The sequence below is a fragment of the Moschus berezovskii genome, chromosome 12 (assembly GCF_049115385.1).
Source record: "Moschus berezovskii isolate FMDL1 chromosome 12, NW_MosBer_1.0, whole genome shotgun sequence".
NCBI classification, from domain to species: Eukaryota; Metazoa; Chordata; class Mammalia; order Artiodactyla; family Moschidae; genus Moschus; species Moschus berezovskii.
The window spans coordinates 79,666,544-79,691,257 of record NC_142471.1 but is presented as its reverse complement, the minus strand read 5'-3'; the positions used below and the strand labels follow the sequence as shown (position 1 = coordinate 79,691,257).

Below are 24,714 nucleotides of genomic sequence, written 5' to 3'. Positions count from 1 at the left end.
GCTATGAAACTCCTACAGAGTTCCTGAAGCCTCTCCCACTGCGTCAATTACTGGACAATGCAATGGATGAAGAAATATACCCTCCTGGTTCCTATTAGCATGGGGTGTCTTTGTCCCCTTGGAGGACTTCCCAGGAATCGTATCAGAAGCAAAAAGAATAGCTGCTTGTTTAAAATCTGTTCCTAAAAAAAGTTAGGCAATAGGCTAAAAAGATAATTCTCGTACATTCCATAATTATTACATGTCAAGCACTGGACCAGATCTTCATATACACATTTCATTTGATTACCACAACAGCACTATGAACTAGGTCCTCTACTATTATCTCCATCTCATGGAGGAGGGAACCAAGGTTCAGAGAGGTTAAGTATCTTGTCCAAGGTCACACAGCTAGGAAGTGGTGAGGCTGAGGTTCAATTCCAGGTCTGTTTGACCTTTGAGTCCAAGTGACTGTATTTCACATAAGGAAATGGAGTCTCCTAATAAAGGAATTGTCCCTCTGACCTCTCTTCTGATTACTGGGGTATTTCAGTTAAATATATACTTTCTTTCTTAGCAAAAGGGACATTCAGGGTCCTGTGTATGAGACTTACTGTTCCGTATTACCAAAGAACACTTTTTTCCTCCTCATTTTAGGTGATATTGTGAAAAGGACACTTGACCCAGATATGCAGTATCTTTTGGAATAAACCGGATTGCTGCAAATGCCTCTTAATTAAGCCATGACCTTTACCCAGTTTATCTTCTTCCTGAATGAATGCTCTCATTTTCTGCCCAAACTGCTTTGAGGCTGGACCTGTAAAGCATTAACCTTTTTCTCTCTTCCTTTCTAATATCTGCCGCTCTGGTTCCCATCTCTCATTTCCAGTTGCCCACAGGAAATTGCCACTGGCAGTCCTGAAGGCCCCTCCGACTCCACCCCTCACCCCAAACAAATCACATCCTCTCCTCTGTGCCCACCCTACTCCTGCTGGAGGTGCCATTGTTCTCCAGCCTGCAGAGTTCAAGGTCAGTGAAGCAGCTTTGCTGGCACCACTTCCTTCATTCCTGATGTAGCAGAAGTCAGCAAGCCCACAAAAGGTGCCTTCCCAGCATCCCGGGCGTTTTTCTCCATCAGCACCTTGTCCTGAGTTCCAGACTTCCTCACCTCCTCTCAGGACTCAGGCCCATTCACAATCTGCCTGGCATGAGCTGCCAGAGAGGCCTTGCCTCCAGGGAACGTGATCACATACACTTGCCCAACAACCTTCTGAGAGTCCCTTTGCCAACTGTGGCAGTCTGCTCAGAGTCCCAGAGGGCAGACCTTCTGTGCCCCCTCTTTCCTATCAGATCTATCTTCTGACTCATAATTCAGCTCACTTCATGCCCTCTGGCAAAGATGCCCTTCCCCTCCGTCTTTAGATCTTCAACTACTCCTGTATCAAGTCTTGGAAAAGCAAGTTAGACTCCATTTCCCACTCAGCTTAATAGTTGTAACTGTCTGGAGCGAATTCTGAGGTCATATAGTTGGTCTATGTGAGAAAGAGAAAGAGAGAATGTGTTTGTGTGTGTGTGTATGCGTGTGCATGCACGTGCGCACATGCCCGCACCCGTACACATTATGATTGATTAGCAATGTCTGCCACGAGCGTGAAAGCCCAAATGATCAATTAGTGATGTCTGCCATAGGAAAGAAGGGAGAAATTGAAACCAGTGGACTCTGGCTAGGCTTTCATGGTGATCCAGCAGTAAAGAATTTACCTACAATGCAGGAGACACAGGAGACGCAGGTTTGATCCCTGGGTTGGGAAGATCCCCTGGAGAAGGGCATGGCAAACCGTTACTCCAGTATTCTTGCCTGGAGAATCCCATGGACAGATGAGTCTAGTAGGTTGTAGTCCATGGGATCCCAGAGTAGGACATGACCGAAGCAACTTGGCACACACAGATTCTGGCTAGAGCCAGATGATAGCCTGCTTATTCCATGCAGCCTTGTGTCAAGGCAACCCTATTCATCATCTTGCAATCAATGCACTATCATATTAATAAACACCTTATTACAAAGGGCTCTGGGAATTAAAAACACTGAGGAGATCTGCCCTTGAGAAGGCTATGATTAGGAGTGTATTTATCCCACTCTTTATTACATCCCACCCTATTCTCTATCTGCATGATACAATTAAAAATCTTATCTATAACAATAATGGCTAACACTTACGGGGATTACTCTGTGCCAGGCCCCATGCTGAGGTTTTGCCACACATCGTCTCAATTAATCATCTTGACTCTGTGAAGGAGGAACTCTTACTAGGCCCATTTTGTAGACAAGGGAATGTCTAAAGTGGTGAAGTAACTTGTTCAAGGCCACCTAGGCAGTAAGCAGTGGGACCGGGATATACACCCAGGGCTGTCTGATTCCGAAGCTTGACTGATAGGTTGACAGGTATTTTTATGATTTTTTATTAGTGTACAGTGTCCCATAGTGTCATCCCGAACTACTCACTTTTGGTGAAGGTATTATGAACATACTGTTGGGCCTTTGAGGGCAGAAATCTGCCACACACACTGTGTCATTTCCTTTTCTTCAACAGCCAGTTACTTGACACAGTGCTAAACCAGAGCTGGTGGACACTTGGAGTCTTTGATGCTCACTTTAAGGCCATTCAAGCCCATTGGAAGTGCTTCTCTGATAGCTCAGTTGGTAAAGAATCCTCCTGCAGTGCAGTAGACCCTGGTTCAATCCTAGGTTGGGAAAATCTGCGGGAGAAGGTATTATAGGCTACCCACTCCAGTATTCTTGGGCTTCCCTTGTGGCTCAGCTGGTAAAAAAAATCCACCTGCAATGCGGGAGACCTTGGTTCGATCCCTGGGTTGGGAAGATCCCCTGGAGAAGAGAAAGGCTACCCACTCCAGTATTCTGGCCTGGAGAATGCCATGGACTGTATACCCCATGGAGTTCCAAAGAGTTGGACACGACTGAGCGATTTTCACTTTTCACTTTCACAAGCCCTATTAGTTATCTATCTAGCATTATCTTAACATATTTTCAAGCCATTGGAAGGAGGATCACAGATACACACAGGATATGTGGGACTGGATCAAAAAGGCTCAGGGATCCAAAAAACACAGTGTTCCAGGAAACAATAGCTCACTCTCTGTGGCTGCAGTGCAAATCTTTTTCAGATGTGACAGCAACATTTTGGCCACAAGAGGGCAGTAAAGACAAGGCTACCAGGACCAAATCACACCAGATTCCATCCAGGCCTCAGAAGCAAGTGGAGACCTTGGCCACAATCGTTTCTTCTATTGATATTACAGCCACTGTCACAAAGCTTCAGCTGAGATGTACTGCAATAGCTGATGCAAAGAGCTAACTTATGGGTTCTCTACAATTTCCAACAGAAACTAAGCTAAATGGGTTTGTATTCATGAATGTATTGGTGCCACCTGCATTTGTTGAGCACCTACTGTATTCCAAGTACTGTGCTGCTGCTGAGGATGACAGAGAAGTAAACTGAGAATTCTCCTGCAGGCTCCTAAAAGGCACCTGCAACCTCAGAGGAGGCACTCGCCGTCTTCCTGGAAGGGCCTGGGATGAATGGCATCGCAGGAGGTGACATGGGAGTTGGGCCTTAAAGGAAGTCTAGGATTCCCCCATAAAGAGAAGGCTGGGGAGAGGGCATCTCAGGCAAAGGGAACAGGAGAATGGGAACTGCACAAGTCCCTGGCCTGGAAATGAATTTTTTTTTACTACTTTCCAGGGGTTGGAATTTGATGGTTATCTTTATATGAAGATTCCTGAGATTTTCCTGTCTCTTTTGGTCAGGTTTGTAAACACTGACAGGAGTGGCGCTACAAGCTCCAGCTAAAGGGTAGCAGTGGGAACCATCTTTTCTAGAAAGTTCCTGTGGTTATATTCTTCCTGAGCGCATTTGTGGGAGCTCCCAGTCAAGGCTTCATGGATCTTCCTCTGGAACAAACCCAAAGGCACAAGGTGGGAACCCCTTGGTGCACTTCCCACCCACACTCGGTTAGAGACGGCTGAGGGCCCAGCTCTCAACTTGGAAAAGTGGCCACAGTCTAGTCCCTGAGCAGCTGGATTCCCCAATCTGTTCTTCCTCCATGAGCTCTTTTTCCAAAATGTTTTTTCAACCCCTTCCCCCTTTTCTCCTGCTTTGGGCAGATTCTGTGTCAAATAACAGCTACCCTGGCAGTTGACCTGAGCCTCTGGGTATAAGGTGGGGTAAGAGGTCATGAGGTCTCTGAGGTTAGCCCTGAGCTCAAATCTAGGTCATGTCCACACCATGGGTATGTGAGCTTGGACTTGAGGCTTAGCCTTTCTGGGCCTCCATTTCTTTATCTGATAATGAGAATCAGAGTCCTTTCCTCACAGGCTTATGCTGAGCAGTCACAGAGGTAAATGCAAGCTGCAGTCCCAAGTAAGGACCTGGGCTCTGGACCCCAGGATGCCTGAGCATCGTGCAGGCAGTGACTGGGCATGTCAGGGTGTCGGAACACCTGGGCAAGGGCCATAGCTTAATCTTCCCAGGGATCCTCCAGGGGCAAGATGGGTGCCTTCCCTTCCCCAGCATGGGGGACCTCAGTGAGGAAAGCATGCCCAGAAACTGTCGGGGGAGGCTGTACGGTTGTCTCCGCCAGTGCTGACCCTTAGTCCAGGGAAGCTAGGAGCAGAGAGGGGCTAAAACAGATGCTGGAGGGAGGGTGATGGGGGAGCCAATGCCAGGGGGCAGTCATGGCCCCCACAACCCAGAGTTGTTCCTTCTCAAGGGGATCCCAAGAGAGGGCAGGGCTGGGTGAGAGCAGGGATTGTGTCAATCACAGTGTGGCTGTACCCATGACAAGAAAAGGGGACCTCAACCCAGAAACTAGAAAGCCAAGAGCACAGGGAGAGTCAGGGCCTGGGGAGAATGTAAAAGCTGTGAGGCAATGGAGAGAAAGGTCCTGTGTGTCTTTCATCATCACCATCATCGCCATAACAATATTACTACTACTGCTAATGAAGGAGTAACTTGAATTTCCTGAGCTCCTACCACACTTCAGGTACTTTCCATACATGAGATCCTCACAGCAGTATTTCCACGTATTTGTCATTGCTACTCACATTTGCAGATGAAGACTCTGAGGCTCAGAGAGCCTAAGGAACTTTCCAACTTGCTAAAAAAAGCAGCAAAAGCCAGGATTCCAATCCCGGTGCACCTGACTTCAAAGTTCAGCCTCTTTCCACTTCCCCACTGCTTCTCTGAAAGAATGAGTCACTCTTGATTCAAAGGACAAAGACCCCATGCAAATATCCTTCAACAATTTGGTTACTCTGAGTTAAAATGCATGGAACTCAAAGGCTGATTGGGAAAATCAGCTGATGTATAAGGGATGAGCAGGGAAAAAAACAGAACCCTGGGTGCCAAAAAAAAAAAAAAAAATGAGCAGTGGGAGGTACCCCACAGACCTGAAGACCAGTCAGTCCTGTGCCCTTCTGTTCTCTCACCCCCTCCCATCCTAGCACCCAACTGACTGGGCCAGATTTTGCAATGACTCTTCTCCGTCTTCAGACTTGCCTGGGGAGGGAACATTCTGCTCTCTGCAGGGCTGGGACTTCTAGCTCCCGCCCCACTGGAAGTCAGTGACTGAAAGATAGGCAGAGCCTGTTTCAAGTCCAAAGAGTGGCTGTGTGGCCTCCTCTGGCATGTCTCCTAATCTCTCCGGGCCTCAATTGTCTTGTCTTTGAGATGGGCTAATACCTGACTTGTGCACATGTAAGATGCCCTCAGTTATAAGACACTCCATGATCTTATGTACCACTGCAGAAAGATTTCTAAAAGTGCTGCCAATTAAACCCTGAGTCAATACTGAGATGGCATGAACACTCAGACACATCCAAACTGTGGTGATACAAAAATATGCAATGGATGTTTGTTTTAGAATTGATGACAGAGGGCGATGGTCCCCACATCCAACTCTCAGCACAGTGCCTGGCGGGAAGCCATCATCCTGTGAATGGAAGCCAGATGGGGCTGCATTTTCTGTATTGTCTCTTGTTTACAGTGTCCCGGCCAGAACTCCCTCCACCCTCAGGGGTATCTTCCCAGTGCCCCGCCCAGTGAGTGCCCCTGGACACCTCACGCCTTCACTCCCTGCTTCTCCTTCCCTGCTCCCCAGGCAAGAACGTGGGCTCAAGTCCCTTCAGAAATGGAGAGGGGGAAAAATACGATTTTAAAAGTTCTCAGGGAAGCTTTCTTTTTCTCTATTTTCGGTGAGCCTGTCAGACTCCTACCTGTTCTTTGAAAGTTAGAACATTAGCTGGGTCAGCAGGGGAGCCCAGTGCACTGCAGAGCTTCTGCACTTGGGCAAAACTTTTCTTTCTGCTGCGGCGAGACCGCGTCCTTGGTTCCATCCCCTGCTCTCCTCTGCTGGCTCTCTGGATAGTGGGGCTGAATCATGTCTTGAAAGGCATTCACAGTCTGCCTGAAGGGGCGGAAGTCGAGTTTGGCAGTTCTCCAGCTCCTTGCAGCCCACAGAGCTGCAATTGAGGACCCACCAAGCCTATGCCCTGTTCTCGGGGCTTACACAGGATCTGGTGGTCTGTCCATTGGCCCATCACACGCCCAGCTCCTCCTGGCTTTGGTCTCTCGGCTCTGGATCCCTTGCTTCACCTTGGCCAGAAATCAGGCAGGAGGGAGGGGCAGCAATCTGCAGGGATGCTCCTGCAAAGCAGGGACGCCCACTCCCCTCACACAGGTGGGTGGACTCAGCTCAGTCTTGTCACCTGAGCTTTGCCAATAGTGTTCATCTGGGCCTTGCCCACAGGTGCATCTCCCCTGTGGGTACCATGCACAGCTCAGAGTTGGGAGATGCCCGCCTGCTTCTCTGAGAGCCTTTGGTTTCTTTCTCCCGAGACCACCGTGGGCAAGGGGTTACCACATGTTGAGCTATGCTCCCCGTGTGTGTATGGACAGAGACCCTTCCCTACTGCCCTGGAAACACTATTCAAGAGACATGGAATGTTCTAGAGCCACATTAACAGCTCCCGAGCCATGAGGATCCCAGAGAGGGGAGTCCTAGGTGTCTCATTTAAAAAAAAAAAAAAGAGCCGTATTTTTGCTTTTTGTTTGCCCACTGATGTTCCTTCTTTAGGAGACAAGGAGGAAGAAGTGAATTTATATAAAAGAAGGCTGATGCCAAATCCCGAGCAGTTGAGGAATCCAGGGGGGCGCTCAACACTCAGCTGGAGCAGCCAGCCTTCGGTCCTTGAAGCAGGCCTGACTGTGAAAGTGAAAGTCGCTCAGTTCTGTCCAACTCTTTGTGACCCCATGGACTATGCAGTTCATGGAATTCTCCAGGCCAGAACCCAGGAGTGGGTAACCTTTCCTTTCTCCAGGGGATCTTCCCAGCCCAGCGATTGAACGCAGGTCTCCCACATTGCAGGCAGATTTCTTACCAGCTGAGCCACAAGGGACGTCCTGCCAAGGGGGCTGGAAAGGCAAGAACTGGCTGACCTCAAATTCTGAAGACTGAGAAGGAGTCAATGGAGAAACGGTAGCTTAAAATTAGAAGAGACTGAAATACAGAGAATGAACTTTTCCTTACCTGTCCTGTGGGTCTTGGTGTACAAGTCAAATTGCCATCTTGTCATTCTGAAATCCCCAAACCTCTGAAAACAGAAAGCCTCCCCTTTTTTTCCCTAAATTTTTGGCACAAAAACTCAGTGAGTGGTGAAGTCTGACCTACATTAGTAAGAAGTGATGTATAACTTATTTGTCCCACCAAAGGTGAAAATAGGCATGTGTTTGATCAAAGTGTGATACTGCTGATCCTAGGGGGCATCAGGGACTGTATACCCGTATTACTCTTTTTCCAAAATCTGAGAGGAAAAGGCTTAATTTTGAAACACAACAGACCCCGAGAATTTTTGGCTAAGGGCCTGAGGACCTGCAATATCTTCCACAAAAGATTATTCTAGAAATCAAATAAAATAACACAGGTAAAGCACTTACCATAGAATTTGGCATCTAGTAGGAAATTCATGGCACCCCACTCCAGTACTCTTGCCTGGAAAATCCCATGGATGGAGGAGCCTGGTAGGCTGCAGTCCATGTGGTCGCTAAGAGTCGGACACGACTGAGCGACTTCACTTTCACTTTTCACTTTCATGCATTGGAGAAGGAAATGGCAAACCACTCCAGTGTTCTTGCCTGGAGAATCCCAGGGACGGGGGAGCCTGGTCAGCTGCCGTCTATGGGGTCGCACAGAGTCGGACACGACTGATGTGACTTAGCAGCAGCAGCAGCAGGAAATTCACTGGCCCCTGTCCCCAAATGGTATCCCTAGCATGTTTGGATCTTGGACAGAAAGAGAGCTGGACATCCTTTTGAAAACGGACATTTTCCCTGAGGGATCTATAGGGACTTCCCTTAACACCAGTATCCCCCTTGATCCCCCAAATCGTATTTCTCCCAGTGAATCAAGGTAACCACCCCACTAAGTCAGTTTCCAGAAAGAACATTGTATTATACATAGCTTTCTCCCCCAGCTGCTTTAAGTTGCAATACTCCCTGTTGGTTATGAAGTTGAAAAATATATTCACATCTGTCCTTGATCTGGTAAGTCAAGAACGTGAAAACTCAGAAACACAAAGACATTCTTCCACGCTCTTTCGAAAGGGGCAGTTTCCATCAACTGTGCGGGTGAGTAAGAACTGCTTTACATATGTTTTTGATGTTGAAACTATAACATTTGACTTTCTTCTCCTGCCCCAAAGTGTTAACCAAATAAATAAGAATTAGATGATGTTTGCGTAAACTCCGATACATGACCTAAGATTCTTGTTTCTCTTCTGATTTCGGCATAAGGCTTAGCTACTTAATCCTTACATTTTAAAGCACATGTCCTACTTATTTATTTATTTTATCAAATCCATTTATGTGGCGAATAACTTCTTCCCCTGCAAATATACAAGCAAGGAGGTTGTTTTGTAGTCTTACCAGAGTGGAATGAACACTGGAGCTTTGTGGCTGTCTAGGGGTGGGGCCACTTCACTTATTATCTGGATCAATATAGGTTCTTTTCTGTCTTCATCGCTTTGGTTCCCTGACTTCTAGCCACTGGCCACCAGGGGGAATGGGCATAGGGTGACCAATGGACTTCACTTGTCTGAGACTGAAAGGTTTTCTAGGCATGGAACTTTCAGCTGTAAAACTGAAAAAATTCTGGATAAACAGGGACCAAGTGGTTTTCTGGGCATAGGCGAGAGGATGGGTGTGTCGAAGTCAGCTACCTCTTCCACTGGGTTGGAATGCCTGTGCCGTCTTTATTTCTGAAGAGGTGCATGAACACCTGGTCACATAAGCAGCAGATGGAAGGCGATGGAAGCTGCAGGGTAAAAAGGACTTTGGCTGAAAGCCACTGTGAGTTGTGCAGGGGCAGGGGCCCAGCCCAGTCTCACCCAAACAGGTACCAGTTATGAGGGGCCATGGGATGGGACACATCTCTGGAGAGCTTGGTGAAGACCTGGGATGTCACAGGGAGGAGAAGCCCACAGGACATACCTCTCCCACAATGCCAGGAGGGAACAGAAGTTCTCCTACCACAAACAAACAAACAAACAAAAAAAAAAACAAATGACAACAGTGAATGATGACGCTGCCTCCCGGAAGAGGGTAGAAGAAGGGGGTAAGGAAAGTCCAGAACAAAACTGAGAGCACATTCTGAGAAGGCAAAAATTCATCCCAGAGTTCATCTCAGACTGTTTTAAATCGCAGACATTAAGAATGTCCAGTATGAGGTTTTTATCTCTCAGTGATGAGAAAGATCTCTGTGCTAGATCAAATTGACATTACTTAGAGGGGAAAGGTTACATTCTTGAGTCTTAGAGCATAAGTGTGGAAGCCTCTCCCGCACTGGCTTGATCATTATGACAACTTCTGTCACTTTTAAGATAAGGTCCAGATCTCTGCCACCGATGCTGGATGACATCGTCCCTGCTTTGTCCCTTCCCAGTCACAGCTGGCGCCACCGCCTCCCTCCCCCCACCACTGCCTGCCCAGCGCACTGGCCTTTCCCACCCCCACTCCCAGACCTCTCCGTGTTTCAGTGCCTCTGCACCCCTCCTGATCCTTCTTCCTGAATACCTCCCTTGCTTCTTTTCCTAGGTCACTCTAATTTTCCCTCTTCATCCCACATTAAATGTCTGTTCCTTGGGGGATGCAATTCATGACCTCTGAAATTAAGCATTTCTGTCTCCCCAGTACCTGGCACAATGTGGAGCACAAAGTTGGTACTTAAAAAATATTTATCAGACTGACATAAGTTAAGAACTCCAATAGTTCATTCCTCCTTAGAAGGGATGTATAAACTGGCAAAAACTTCCTCAGAATCAACATTTTTTTGAATTCTGGAAATTAATCAAAAGCATGAAACAATAAATAGAATTGTGGTTGGTTGTTTTGATCTGTCAGGTGGCTTCCCAGAAGAGTAGTTTAAAGGGCTTGCCATTATCTTGCTTAACTTAGAACTCTCCCAGTACTGAGATGGTTATCCAAAGGGCATTTGTCAAAGATATTTAAGGACATGTACTAGTTCCTGCTGGCTGGGCAGTGTATAACAGCTGGGGCAAACAATAAACTAACCAAAAATTTGAGAGAAAAACCTGGATGATAAGATACTTTGAGAAATAAGGGCTTTGAAAAGCTCTGGCATTTTCTTGAGAGTATTGCAGGCTGCAGGCACACCAAGTGGTGGATTCATGCTCAGGAAAGAACTGAGAAGTCACTAAGGTCTTATAGTTGGCTGACCTTAAATTGTTGCACAAACAGGAAGAAAAGGTTAAGGCAGAGTTGTCAGCTGCTTACCTGAGTGTTGAAGGCATGCCCCAGTAGGTATCAAAACTCATCTACAAAGACCGAGAGTTTTTTTGTTGTTCTAGACATCTAAAGACATCACTTTCTACCCTCTGGCTGATTACTAAGCCAATGAAATAGAGACTTCAGTGATCACAGTTGACAAAGAATACAGACTTTACAAAATTAGTTCAGAAAAGTCATTAAACAACTAAAATACATAGAAATCTATAAACTGTGGGAAGGAAGATAATCTAATTTCCAGAACCGCCATGTTAAAATGTTCAATGTCCGGTTTTCAACAAAAAAAAATTTGAGGCATGCAAAAAAACGAAATGTATGGTTCATGCACAGAAAGAAAAACAGTCAATAGAGACTCCCTGAGAAAACCTAGATGTCTGGTTTACTAGACCAAGACTCTATATCAAACATTTTAAACGTGTTCAGAAAGCTAAAGAAAATTATGAGAATGATGCATCACCAAATAGAGAATATCAATTAAGACATAGAAATTACAAAAGGGAATCAAATGGAAATTCTCAAGTTGACAATTACAATATTAGAAATTAATAATTCACTTGTTTTTTAGTCTCTAAGAAGTGTCCAACTCTTTGCGACCTCTTGGACTGTAGCCAGGCAGGCTCCTCTCTCCGTGGGATTTCCCAGGCAAGAATACTGGAGTGGGTTACCATTTTCCTCTCCAGGGGAATCTTCCTGACCCAGGGATCAAATCCATACTTCCTGCATTGGCAGGCAGACTCTTTACTGCTGAGCCACCAGGGAAGTGAGCCATGTATTATCATTGTGTTATGTTTATATCAGAAGGACTGTGGAAGATGTGTGTGTGTGTGTCTTTATCTGATGGGCTAAAAAATAAATTCACTAGGTGGGCTCACTAGCACAGTTAAGCAGACAGAAGAAAGAATCAGCAAACTTGAAAATGGATTAAATATCCAATATGAGCTGCAGAAAGAAAAAATAAGGAAGGAAAATTAACAGCCTAAGAGACCTATAGGACACCATCAAGAATACCATCATATGTATAACGGGAGTTTCAGGAAGGCAGAGAGAGAAAGGGAGGTAGGTGGAATATTTGAAGAAATAATGACTCAAAATTTAAAATGTTGAAAACGTTAATCTACTCACCCAAGAAGCTCAACAAACTCCAAGAAGGATAAATACAAAAAAGATTCACAGAGATAAAGTGAAATCAAACTCTGTATAATTTAAGACAAAAAAAGATTTCTTGAAAGCGGTAAAAGAGATGTGACTTGCTCTGTACAGTTCAGTTCAGTCGCTCAGTCATGTCTGACTCTTTGCAGCCCCATGAACCACAGCATGCCAGGCATCCTTGTCCATCCCCAACTCCTGGAGTTTACCCAAACTCATGTCCATTGAGTTGGTGATGCCATCCAACCATCTCATCCTCTCTCGTCCCCTTCTTCTCCTGCCCTCAAATCTTTCCCAGCATCAGGGTCTTTTCAAATGAGTCAGCTCTTCGCATCAGGTGGCCAAAGTATTGGAGTTTCAGCTTCAACATCAGTCCTTCCAATGAACTCCCAGGACTGATCTCCTTTAGGATGGACTGGTTGGATCTCCTTGCAGTCCAAGGGACTCTCAAGAATCTTCTCCAACACCATAGTTCAAAAGCATCAGTTCTTCAGTGCTCAGCTTTCTTCACAGTCCAACTCTCATATCCATACGTGACTATTGGAAAAAACATAGCCTTGACTAGACAGACCTTTGTTGACAAAGTAATGTCTCTGCTTTTTAATATGCTGTCAGTTCAGTTCAGTCGCTCAGTCGTGTCCGACTCTTTGCGACCTCATGAATCACAGCACGCCAGGCCTCCCTGTCCATCACCAACTCCCAGAGTTCACTCAAACCCATGTCCATCGAGTCGGTGATGCCATCCAGCCATCTCATTCTCAGTCGTCCCCTTCTCCTCCTGCCCCCAGTCCCTCCCAGTGTCGGAGTCTTTTCCAGTGAGTCAGTGCTTTGCATGAGGTGGCCAGAGTATTGGAGTTTCTGCTTCAACATCAGTCCTTCCAATGAACTCCCAGGACTGATCTCCTTTAGGATGGACTGGTCGGATCTTCTTGCAGTCCAAGGGACTCTCAAGAGTCTTCTCCAGCACCACAGTTCAAAACCACCAATTCTTCGGTGATCAGCTTTCTTTATAGTCCAACTCTCACATCCATACATGACCATGGGAAAAACCATAGCCTTGACCAGACGGACCTTTATTGGCAAAGTAATGTCTCTGCTTTTTAATATGCTGTCTAGGTTGGTCATAACTTTCCTTCCAAGGAATAAGCGTCTTTTAATTTCATGGCTGCAATCAGAATCTGCAGTGATTTTGGAGCCCAAAAATATAAAGTCTGACACTGTTTCCACTGTTTCCCCATGAAGTGATGGGACCAGATGCCATGATATTAGTTTTCTGAATGTTGAGCTTCAAGCCAACTTTTTCACTCTCTTCTTTCACTTTCATCAAGAGGCTTTTGAGTTCCTCTTCACTTTCTGCCATAAGGGTGGTGTCATATGCATATCTGAGGTTATTGATATTTCTCCCGGCAATCAGTGATCCTCAATTAGAATATAGCTAATTTCTCTTCAGAAACCATGGAGGCCAGAAAGCAGTGGGATGACATATTCAGAATGTTGAAATGATAAAAACACCAACCAAGACTTCTATATCTTACAAAACTATTCTTCAAATATAAAGGAGAAATTAAGACATTCCCAGATGAACAAAAATGGAGAGAATTCGTAGCTGGTTGATCTTCCTTACAAGAAATGCTGAAGGAAGTCTTTCAGGCTTAAATGTCTTTCAGAAATAACTCAAATTCACCTAAAGAAATAAAGGACATTGTTAAAGGTAACTACATAGATAAATATAAAACACAGCATTAGTCTCTTTTTGGTTTGTTTCCTTTTTCCTATATGCTTTAAAAGATATCTTCCTAAAATAGTAATTATAAATCCATGTTGACGGACACACAAAGCATAAAGATGTAATTTGTTACCCTAACCACATGAAGAGGGGACAGTCTTATAGGAGCAGTTTTTGAACACTATTGAAACTAAATTGGTATTAATCTGGACTAGATTGTTATAAATTGTTAATTGTAATATCCAGAGCAATCACTAAGAAAATAAAAATATATGGCAAAAGCAATAAGGGAATTAAAGTAGTACCCTATAAAATATCTATTTAACACAAAAGAAAGTAGTAATGGTGAAATTGAAGCCAAAAAAAAAGAATGGTATGATGTGTAGAATAGCAAAATGAAATGAGTAAGCCCTTCCTTATAAGTAATTACATTAAAAGAAAATGAATTAAACTCTACTCAAATGGCGGGAATAGGTGGACTGGATTAAAAAGAACATGATCCAACTATATACCATCTACAAGAGACTCACTTTAGGTGCTGCCATGGTTTAGATTTCAAGGGAAAGACAGTGACTGAGGCTGCCTATTCAAGTCTATTTCTGTCAAACAATATCCCTTCTTCTCTGACAACTTGGGAGAGTGGAATCCAGGGAAATTATTGATATTCTGCCAAAAACCTAGAAACCGCTTTCTGCTAGGTTTATGATCAAAAATGAAAATAACACATAAATGGAAACTTTGAAGGTTATTCTCAGCCAGTTGATAGTGGGCAATGACTATATCACCTGCATCTTCTACCTTTACTACTTAATCATGTCCTTCAGTAATATCCATGGGCCGTGTGTGTGGCCTTTTAGCAGCAAAGAAAGGGCTGGTACTCATACATCTCCCAAGGGCATCTACCTTACAATGTGGCTTGAGAGGAGATTTGGGCCACCTGGTCTATATGAGGGTTTGAACTGAAATTTGATTCAACACTTTTTTTTTAGCACCAATCATTATGCTAAGTTTTGAGGCTGCAGTGTGAATGAATCCAAGTCCCCTGTCTCATGGAGCTTCTTTGTCAAGGTGGGGTAAAGGGATGCTGCTGCTGCTGCTGCTAAGTCGCTTCAGTCGTGTCCGACTCTGTGCGACCCCATAGATGGCAACCCAGGCTCCGCTGTCTCTGGGATTCTCCAGGCAAGAACACTGGAGTGGGTTGCCATTTCCTTCTCCAATGCATGAAAGTGAAAAGTGAAAGTGAAGTCGCTCAGTCGTATCCGACTCTTAGCGACTCCATGGACTGCAGCCAACCAGGCTCCTCCGTCCATGGGATTTTCCAGGCAAGAGTACTGGAGTGGGGTGCCAGTGCCTTCTCCAGGGGTGAAGGGATAGACAGATAGTAAACAAGGAAACAAGAATACATGAGTCACATAGTGTAGGCTTTGTAGACAAATCTCTTAAGGGAAGGGAGTGAGGCTGGGGGAGGGGAACTTGTCGCTACTTTATACAGGGTATACAGGGTATTCAGGGACCCAGTAGGTACCTCTGAGTAGAGACCTGACACAAGTGGGTGGGAGCCACGGAGATATCTGGGGAGAGATTGTTTCAGGCAGAGGAAGAGTGAGTGGGAAGGTCTTGGGTTAGGAGCTAGTCCTGTTTGAGGAATGGCAGGAAAGCCATGTGTATGGATCAGAGTGAGCAAGAGATAGAGTGGTAGAAGATGAGATCAATGAAGACCAGACCACAGAGAGTCTTGTGGACAAGTCTAAGATCATTGAACTTGAACTTGTATCATGGTATAGGTGGGGGCTCTTGAGGGCTAGAAGATATTTGGGGTCTAGAAAGAGGACCAGACTCAATGAACCTGGCTGCCACAAAATCATTTGCCACCTGGACATGAAACCCCTTGGGTGATGGAGGGTCTGTCTTGGACTAAGGCCGGGCATGTCCTGGTCTATGTGCCAGATGCTCCAAAGAGAAAGAGCGGGGCAGAAGCTGGGCTACCCCAGCTTCACCTGATTCCCTGCTGCTGCTGCTAAGTCGCTTCAGTCGTGTCCGACTCTGTGTGACCCCACAGACAGCAGCCCACCAGGCTCCCCCGTCCCTGGGATTCTCCAGGCAAGAACACTGGAGTGGGTCGCCATTTCCTTCCCCAACGCATGAAAGTGAAAAGTGAAAGTGAAGTCACTCAGTCATGTCTGACTCTTAGCGACCCCATGGGCTGTAGCCTACCAGGCTCCTCTGCCCATGGGATTTTCCAGGCAAGAGTACTGGAGTGGGGTCCCATTGCCTGATTCCCTGATCATTCCGAAATCATGAGGAAGCAAGCCAATCTTGAGAGCAGATGCTAGAGCGAGCTGTCCACCGAAAACAAGCAACTCTCCCTCCCTGGTGTGTCTTTCTCCTGCTCCCGTCTCCCTCCTTTCAGAAGGTTCCTTTTGGACTTGTGCTGTCTCTGTGTGCCCATGTGTGGTACATCATTATACAGCCTTCCTGACTCTGTTGAACGTTCCTGGCACAGCAATATGAGAGAGGAGAGCCACAGGCTGAAGACACATTCGAAGTCTTGGGGCACAGCTGCTGAGTCACTTAAAAACAAAACAAAACAGGCTTTTAACGAGCCTTTGTATCAGGGTGTAGGTGGGGGCTCTTCCTTGAGGACTAGAAGATATTTGGGGTCTAGAAAGAGGACCTTATTCAACTTCCATACTTGAAAATTCCCTTCATTTTGAATCAAACACCCTGAAATCCTAGTGCTTCCAGAATCCATCCAGGATGAATTAGTGACTGCCCTCTACTGATTCCACCATGGTCCACACAGGGTTAATTCAAATTTGTCTGTGCTCCCCTAACCGGTGAAAAGTTGGAAGCATTTCTGTTTTATTTCTGTTCCTCAATTTAATGGTTTTTCTAAGTCACTCATTTTTCAAGAAGTAATTCCTCTGTCCTTTAGGAAGGATAAAGTCGTTTTTTATCTCATTGTGTTTATCCCAAACCCTTATCACCAAGGGCTTTGTAAGTTATGCCTGCTATTCCTTAGCTTCCGGGTATAATTAGTGCCCATTGTAATCATACAACTGACCAATCATGGGCGCCCTCAAGGGGGCCAAGGCTGGAAGGGAAACTATTCATAAAATCATACTTAATATAGTCTTATCTTGCCAGGGAAAAAAAGCCATCTGTGTGGCATCCCACAACCCAGTGCCATGCAGATTCTCCAACTTTCCTTGTGGTGACAACTCTCACCAAAGTGTGCAGCCAATGGGCTTCAAAAAAGTCACACACAGGAAGTGACCAGAATGCTTATGGACTTTGTCAAAGGACAGTTGCCAGGGTGATGTTAGTGGACAAATGCACCTTACAACTCAGAAAACAGGAAAGAATGAAAACAGAAAAGAAGAAGCAGGCTCCTCTGCATCACTCATCCATGCCAGCCTTGCAGAAAGCTGGGTTCTCCCCCTCCAAAAGACTTTCCTTGAAACTGCTGCAAAAAAGCATTGCCAGGAAAGTTAATGAGTCCCACCCCATCCTTCTCTCCTACTCCCTCCCAAAGAAGCAAAACAGGCTTATTTACATAGGTCAGCATCTGAAGGTAATTAAAAATGTAATCTTATATTTGCAGCAAACTCTCTCATCTCTAGTAAATTCCCATTACCGAATCATACTAGGTGGCGTGGTGGTAAAGAATTTGCCTCCCCATGCAGGAGACACAAGAGATGTGGGTTTGATCCTTGGGTCGGGAAGGCCCCTTGGAGTAGGAAATGGCAACCCACTCCAATATTCTTGCCTGGAAAATCCATGGACAGAGGAGCCTGACAGCCTACAGTCCACGGGATCGCAAAGACTTGGACATCACTGAGCAAATGAGCACACATGCAAATTATACTGCTGCCCACATCTGGAGTGCACTTTGCAAAACTGCTCAGTCGTGTCCGGCTCTTTGCGACCCCATGGACTGAAGGAGCCTACCAGGCTCCTTCAGTCCATGGGATTTACCAGGCAAGAGTACTCGAGTGGGTTGCCATTTCCTTCTCCAGGGGTGACCTGAAGCTTCTTTTTTCTATCCTTTCACTCAGGTGATGGAGTTAGATCCTCATTTCAATCTGCCCCCACTGGGTGGGTAGAAAAAGAGCCAAATCCCCCTTTTACAGATAGGAAAATGGAAGTAGAGAGGGATTCCATGGCTCATCTAAGTTCAGTGAAGCCAGGTGTTCCTGTTTCAAATGAAGAGTTATTTGGCCCATATCAGGAAGATGATAAGGAATGGTTTATTCTGGTGCATTGATTGCTTTGCTCAACTCAGTTTCCACATGTGCTAACTTAGGCGCCAAAATGTGCAAAAACAGAAAGGAAAATGCTACTGAAGAAGATTTTATGTAGACTTTTCTGCTGAATTTTGGAGCTAGAAGTTGACTTAAAGCACGTGGAGACCACTTCTCACATCATGGACAGAAATCTGTGCCCCAGAGGGGGCTGAGTCAGCCAAGTGACACACAAGGAAGGGGCAGTTCCAATCTTGGAGAGGGGGCTCCTAACTCGGAGAAGATTGATCCAGCATCTTCTGACGGATTCAGAAATTACTTCCAAATCTTTCTCCTTTATAACCTTTCTACTCATTGTCAGGGGTCAGCATTGTGAAAACAGGTGGTTCAGTGAGTTTTCGAGCTAGCTGGGTTCTAAATGGAGTTCAGTATCGTAAAACCAAACGAACACTAGAAAGTGGCATAATGTAGTGGGCTGAGCGCTTTACTGGGAAGAGACACGTCTTTTCTGACTTAAGTTCTGTTAATAATTCACTTAGGGAAGGGGTTGGAGGCCTGGGGTCTTGTTCCCCATCTGCCACTAACTGGCTGTCTGATTCCAATTTCTCTCCATTTTCTCATCTGTGTAAGAGGGAAGGGAGGCATTGGATGAGCTGGTCAGGAAGGGCACTTCTGCCTTGAGAAAAATGTTGGTTTTAGGGCACATACGTAGTACTGCCTCTCCCCATCCTGCCAGGGGAAGATCATCTTGGAATTAGTGAATAAATTAAAAGGACATGTCTAATCTCAATGGGGCCTCCACAGGAACTTGTATTTCACTTACATTGTACTTGTGTTCGAGGGGGTATCAAACCAAGGTGGGTGTGTATGAGAAGGCTTCAGTTCCACAGCTGTTTTTGTTCAAATGTAATGGTACTTGTTCTAATAGGATTTGATCTATACACATGAACACTGAGCTTTCCTTAATAAACATCTTCCGTTCCCACAGTCCAGGGGTTCTTTCTTCTGGCAAATCCAGGACCAACTTATTGTGGAGGTGACTGCTGGGAGACCTTCAGAGGAGGGGGTCGGTGGTGACTCCAAACCTCATCAGGGATCCCGGCTTGCCACAGCCTCCACATCCATTGACAACAGAAAGGAAGGACGCGCACAGAAAGGAGTGGTCAGTGTTTTGCTGACTGCCCTTCCTTCTTCAAGCCCTGTAGAGAAGTCCAATCGAGGGTCCATAGAGAGGGCACCTCCACCGCTAATGCCCCGCCACTCAGGGAGCAGGATAGGGAGGCAGTGGGGAGGCTGCCCCCTCTTCTTCCAGAATTGGAGCCCAAAGCCAGCCTCCATCATGACTTCTTTTCCAGTCGGCATCTGCACATCATCCCCCATCCCCGGTCCCCGACACACAATACTGAATAAATATGTCTGGCCCGGGTCCATGTGGGAATTCTGGAGAGTTACGATTGTTATTTCCAGGAATGCACAGACACCAGCAAAAATTCATTTCCCAGACGCATGGCTATTTTGAGAACCAAATCTCCTGCTCTGTAGCAATCAAATTGGGGGCTTTTCAAGTCTTGCTTTACAATAGAAACCTGTTCTGCCTTCAGCTGCCTTTTACCTACAAGAATTCAATAAGAGAGAGAGAAGCCATTAGAGTTTCCTTCCCCATCTCCACTTTGGCGCGACATATATTCCTGGCCAACTTTCTCGACTCTACATCTTAGTAAATTCTTCCTGACAATAGTTAGTGACAAGCATGTCAGAAGCAACAAACTCCGTCATCTATACAGCTTATCAATAATTTAGTCTCTTCCCCTCGTGAGAGCCTGTGTGTTTTGCAATAATGAAATATATGATTTTAAAAATAAATAATAGGCTGTTGTCAGCCCGATTGTAGCTGCAAGTTACGAATGTGATTGATTGATTGAACATTTGACTTCATCCGCTCGAGCAGGATCAAAGAGAGACTCTTCCACCCGCCTAAGGCCACTAGCAATTTATTTAGAGACTGTGTTCGTATCCCAGCAGGTAGCAATATTGGACTGAGGTACACAGAAAATCAGCTCTTTGAAATTTTTTCCAAGTCCGAGGGAAGCAACAAATGAGATTTTTTTCTTAGTTCATTAAATCATTAACCACTTAATCACTAAAACAAGACATGATAAGCATTCCCCTTAGCTGGGTTACTCAGGACAAAAAGAAATGAGGCTTTGCCGTGATCTAGTGTTGGAAGGTGGGCCCTTTATACACAACGTGACAGTCTCTAATTTTTTATTTATATGGCGCTGTATTTTTTTTTCTTCATCTTAACTAATCAGCATGGCAACAGCCACATTGACATCCAAAAGTGACAGGTGTCTGAATTGCAATGAGGTGTCTACACAACCGCCAGCACGGGGACGGAAGAGACAAAGGTATGGAGATGTTTGTAAAACAAATACTGCAACTCCTAGCAGTTAGATGGAAAAGGGGGGAAAAAAGAAAAGAAAATGGGGCATAGGAAATTGCTGGAGGTGTGGAATATAGCCCCCTACTTCAGCCAGGGAAGAGATCCTCCTGAGTTTGGGTGCCCAGCTGGCAGGGAAAGGCTGTCCCTTCTTTCTCAAGGGGTCAAGTGGGACTCTTGGTCCCTCACACAACAACTTCCCTGATCTTTTAAAACCCTGCAACCCAGAGCTCTCCCCACGAGCTGGGGAGCTGTACAGCATTCCGATGAGCGGGGCTGGTGAGGAGCCTGCGTCTGGCCCTAACCAGGGTGCCAGGAAGAAAAGAGACAGGATGTGAAGGCCCGAGGACATCCACCCACAGAGGGACAGGCCCATCTTAACAAGAACGGGTTGCGGTCTTCGTTGTTCTAGCAGGGGAATGGAAGAAAGGGAACAGGTTTTCCTTCCCAGCTCCCCTAGTCCTCTGCTGTCTGACCTCAGGCAAGGCAATTTAATAATCATCCAAGCGCTTTTGACTTCATAGGGCCTTTCATCCACGGATCTCAAAGCACTTCACAAATACCAATTCATTAACCTTCACAACCTGCCCTGGGGGACGGAGGGTGGGCACATTTCCCTTGTGGTGGGAACACTCAGCTGGAGGCATGGAGAAAAGCAGTTTTTCCTTCAAGGTCACTTGAAAGTTGACCAGGAAACTCCGGAGTGAGATCCAGAGCAGCTGGTATCAGCACCCAATACTACTGATGCTGGAGCCCCAGTTTACCCTCCTTTGTGCCATTGGGCTGGACCCACACCTCTGATGCTCCTCATAGAGAATAGAGGAGCAGCAGCTTCAGGGAGGACAGGACAAACCACACGGCTTGCCGCCGGCTGTGCACCAGCTGCTTTCACATACTACACTCATTCATTCCCTCAAGAATCCTGTGAAGTTCTGCAAGCCCTGTTTCACAGGTGAGAAAATTGTGGCTCAGAGATGCAAAGAATTCACTCAAGGTCACCTAACTCGTAAGTAGTAGAGAGACCATCTGCTTGTACTAGTAATAATAGTAATAATAATACATAGATATTCACTTGAGAGGAATCTCGAGAGTCCCTTGAACTTCAAGGAGATCAAACCAGTCATTCCTAAAGGAAATCAACCCTGAATATTCACTGGGAGGACTGATGCTGAATTTGAAGCTCTGATACTTTGGCCACCTGATGTGAAGAGCCGACTCATTGAAAAGACCCTGAAGCTGGGAAAGATTGAGGGCAGGAGGAGAAGGGGACGACAAGATGAAATGGTTGGATGGTGTCACCGACTCAATGGACATGAGTTTGAGCAAATTCCAGGAGATAGTGAAGGACAGGGAAGCCACGGGGTTGCAAAGAGTTGGATAAAACTTAGCGACAGAACAACAACATAGATATTCACAGTCACTTTCCCGAGGCCACCTCTAAGAACTTTGTTTTTGTTTATGAGTCTTCCTGGGTCTATGATCCACTCATCAATTGAGCCTCTGAGCTGTAACAGGAAATGTTCAGGCCAGTAATGGCAAAAGCCTGGCTTAGTTTAGAGAGTTAGAGAGTGGGGAGACAAAGAGTAGCTCTGAAGAGGGAGAGGGAGATGGGGAAGGTGAGAGGGACAGCTTGGTATGGGTTTAGAGAGAGATTTTAGGGGAATGAGCTTGGCATATAGGATGCTTGGCATCGAGGATGGGAAGCAGCTGCTGTACATGTGTGAACTAATTATGGAGAGATGCAGAAAAAGAATTTTAAGAAGTTTTGCTTTGCACATGTGATGTGGTTTATTAAGGAACTATAATGTAGATTTGAACTACTTCTGAGTTGCTTTTGGGTGCCAGACTGATGCTCCCTAAGTGCGGTGCTTGGCAGAAGCCAGCTGATGCTCAGTTTGGTGCTGTGAGTTACACACTTGTCAGTTGCACATCTCTGCTCTTTTCGTGCCTCATCGCCTGGCATCCCTCCCGCCTCCGCTGAGCATTTGTGCTCCCATGGTATTCAACACGGGTGTCGACCACATGCTACTCACCCGCTCTTGTAACTGTTTTGTGATAAACGCTGCTTCCTGTGAGGAGCCGGGGTGAGGCTTGGCAGAACAAGAGGCATAACTGATTCTACCAAGCAATCTAACACACATGCCAAGAGACAATCAATATGCGCAAGATGTATTAGTCAGGGTAGATTAACTGTCATAACAAACAGCTCTGTTGGGTTGACATAATGAAAGATGATTTCCCACTCACCTGATTCCCAACTCACCCTGTTGTTGTTCCTGATCTGCTGTTCTCTTGGGAAGGTCACCTCCAAGCAAGACTCTGGGGCTAAGGTTCTACATTTCTGATATTCCCCCATCCTCTGGGGGCTGTGGAGCCCTGCACATCCAGTTGCAAGAATGGCAGAAAGATGGAGGGTGAAGAAGGGTACAAGGGCCAGAGTCAGACCTGAAAGTGTCATATATGTCACTCTGCCAATCATATGGTCCTGCCTAAATGTCAGGGAGGTTGAGACATGTTGTCTAGCTGTGTGTCCAGAAGGAAAAGGGAATCTGGTTTAATAAGCATAGGAGTGTCTCCAGGCTTCCCAGGTGGCACTAGTGGTGAAGAACCCATTTGCCAATGCAAGAAATGTAAGACACATGGGTTCGATCCCTGGGTCAGGAAGATTCCCTGGAGGAGAGCATGGCAACCCACTCCAGTATTCATGCCTGAAGAGTCTCATGGACAGAAGAGCCTGGAAGACTGTAGTCCATAGGGTTGAAAGAGACATGACTGAAGCAAGTTAGCACGCATGCATGCATGCACTCACAGAGGAAAGCCTCTGCCACTCAGGGTCCTCCACCTCAACACCACGTATTCCCTCATCAGTCAGGCTTGGAGCTCTGCTAGAGATGCTCTTGCAGGCAGTCGGGCATCAAGTTTGCAGGTACCATGTGATTCTCTTTTCCCTCACATGGATTTATGAGTAAGCTAGAATTCTCCAGAGGGCAGCAAAGCTTGTTTGGGGAATTTTGAAAATGGATGAGGGCAATCAGAAGGCGTCTGATATTTTCTGGTTGAAGGGAAGACATGTCCGATTTAATAAATGCCTTTAAACTGACATTGACCAAGACATCCTTCTCTTTATTCTGTAAAAAAACAAAAACAGAAAAACAAAAAACTCCACTGCACATCATGTGCAAAAACCTGGCAGAAAGGAGTTGATCACCCCGACACCAAAGGTGAGTGCCAACAGGTGCTAACACTTCAGTTTTCTATCTCCAGTGTCAATCCAGCTAAAGTTGACTGTGCTTTCTTGGACTATCAGTCAGTCTTAGGCAAAAGAGAATGATTTGTCCTTAATTTTCAGAGAACAGCCACCGTTCTCCTTCCATGTACAGTCATGGCCTCAGCAGTAAAGCTGGTAGGAAGTTTCATTCCTCTGATTCCCTGGAGAAGCTATGCTTTCTGGGTCACTATGACAATCCTTAAACTTGCAATTTTATTTTGGAACACAACTGTGCATACTTCTCATACATTGCAGGAGTTTAATAATGGCTAAAACCTCTTAGAGCACAGTCTGTTTCTTTTCATTTCCCCTGAAAATACCAAACTCTGGTTGTTCCAGAAAACCAAGGTGAAAATATTCTAAAGAAATATCTCATTCATCCCTACTCCTGAATTCTTTTCTCTGCTGCCTTCAATTCCCTTTCCTTTTCTATCTGTAGAGACAAAAGAGAAAATTCTATAACCACTGGCCTCAGTCCAGGAATACAGAAGAAAATGAAGCAAAGCAAGCAACAGAGAAAAGTGAACAACAGAAGAACAAGCTCAGATGAAGCTGCCTGATGATCGTACAGTGCCAGCCTGGCAGGAGTGTGTTTTAACTTCTTTTCCTCTTTTTCTTTAACATCCAGTTTGGGGTCAAAATTCTTAAAATAAAATTGAGGATGGTTAAAAGTGCTTGAAAATCCCTACATGGAAATGACTTGCCTATCAATATGTATCCTGGACCTTTAAAGAAGTTATCTGGTTTGACTCAGTAATTCTGCTGCCGAGATTCCATCCAAAGCTATGACTTAGCTTGGTGTCTCCTAGCAGCAGAGCCTGAGACAAGGATTTGGTGCAAGTGGGTGGTTTCCTTGGGAGGTGACCCCAGGAAGCATGGTAAAGGAGTGAGGATTCTGGGAAACAGGTATGAAAATGTTGACCTTAAAATGTTATTTTACCAGTAAAAGAGGGTCTGTTCAGGAATAGCAGAGGAATTGCAATATGAGACAAGAAAAGCTATTCCATGGACAGAGAAGCCTGGCGGACATGACT

At 45.6% G+C, this 24,714-nt stretch overlaps 1 long non-coding RNA gene across 2 annotated transcripts in view; it reads left to right on the top strand.

The window, feature by feature from the left end:
• The window catches only part of LOC148776030 (uncharacterized), a 58,909-nt gene extending 34,431 nt beyond the window's left edge, over positions 1–24,478 (top strand). The window contains exons 3-4 of one of the 2 annotated variants that reach the window (XR_016038799.1): positions 20,285–20,380; positions 24,120–24,478. This is a non-coding gene — a long non-coding RNA (uncharacterized LOC148776030). The remainder of the gene's footprint in view (positions 1–20,284; positions 20,381–24,119) is intronic. The other variant, XR_016038800.1, reaches the window with a different exon arrangement.
• The last annotated feature ends 236 nt before the right edge of the window (positions 24,479–24,714 follow it).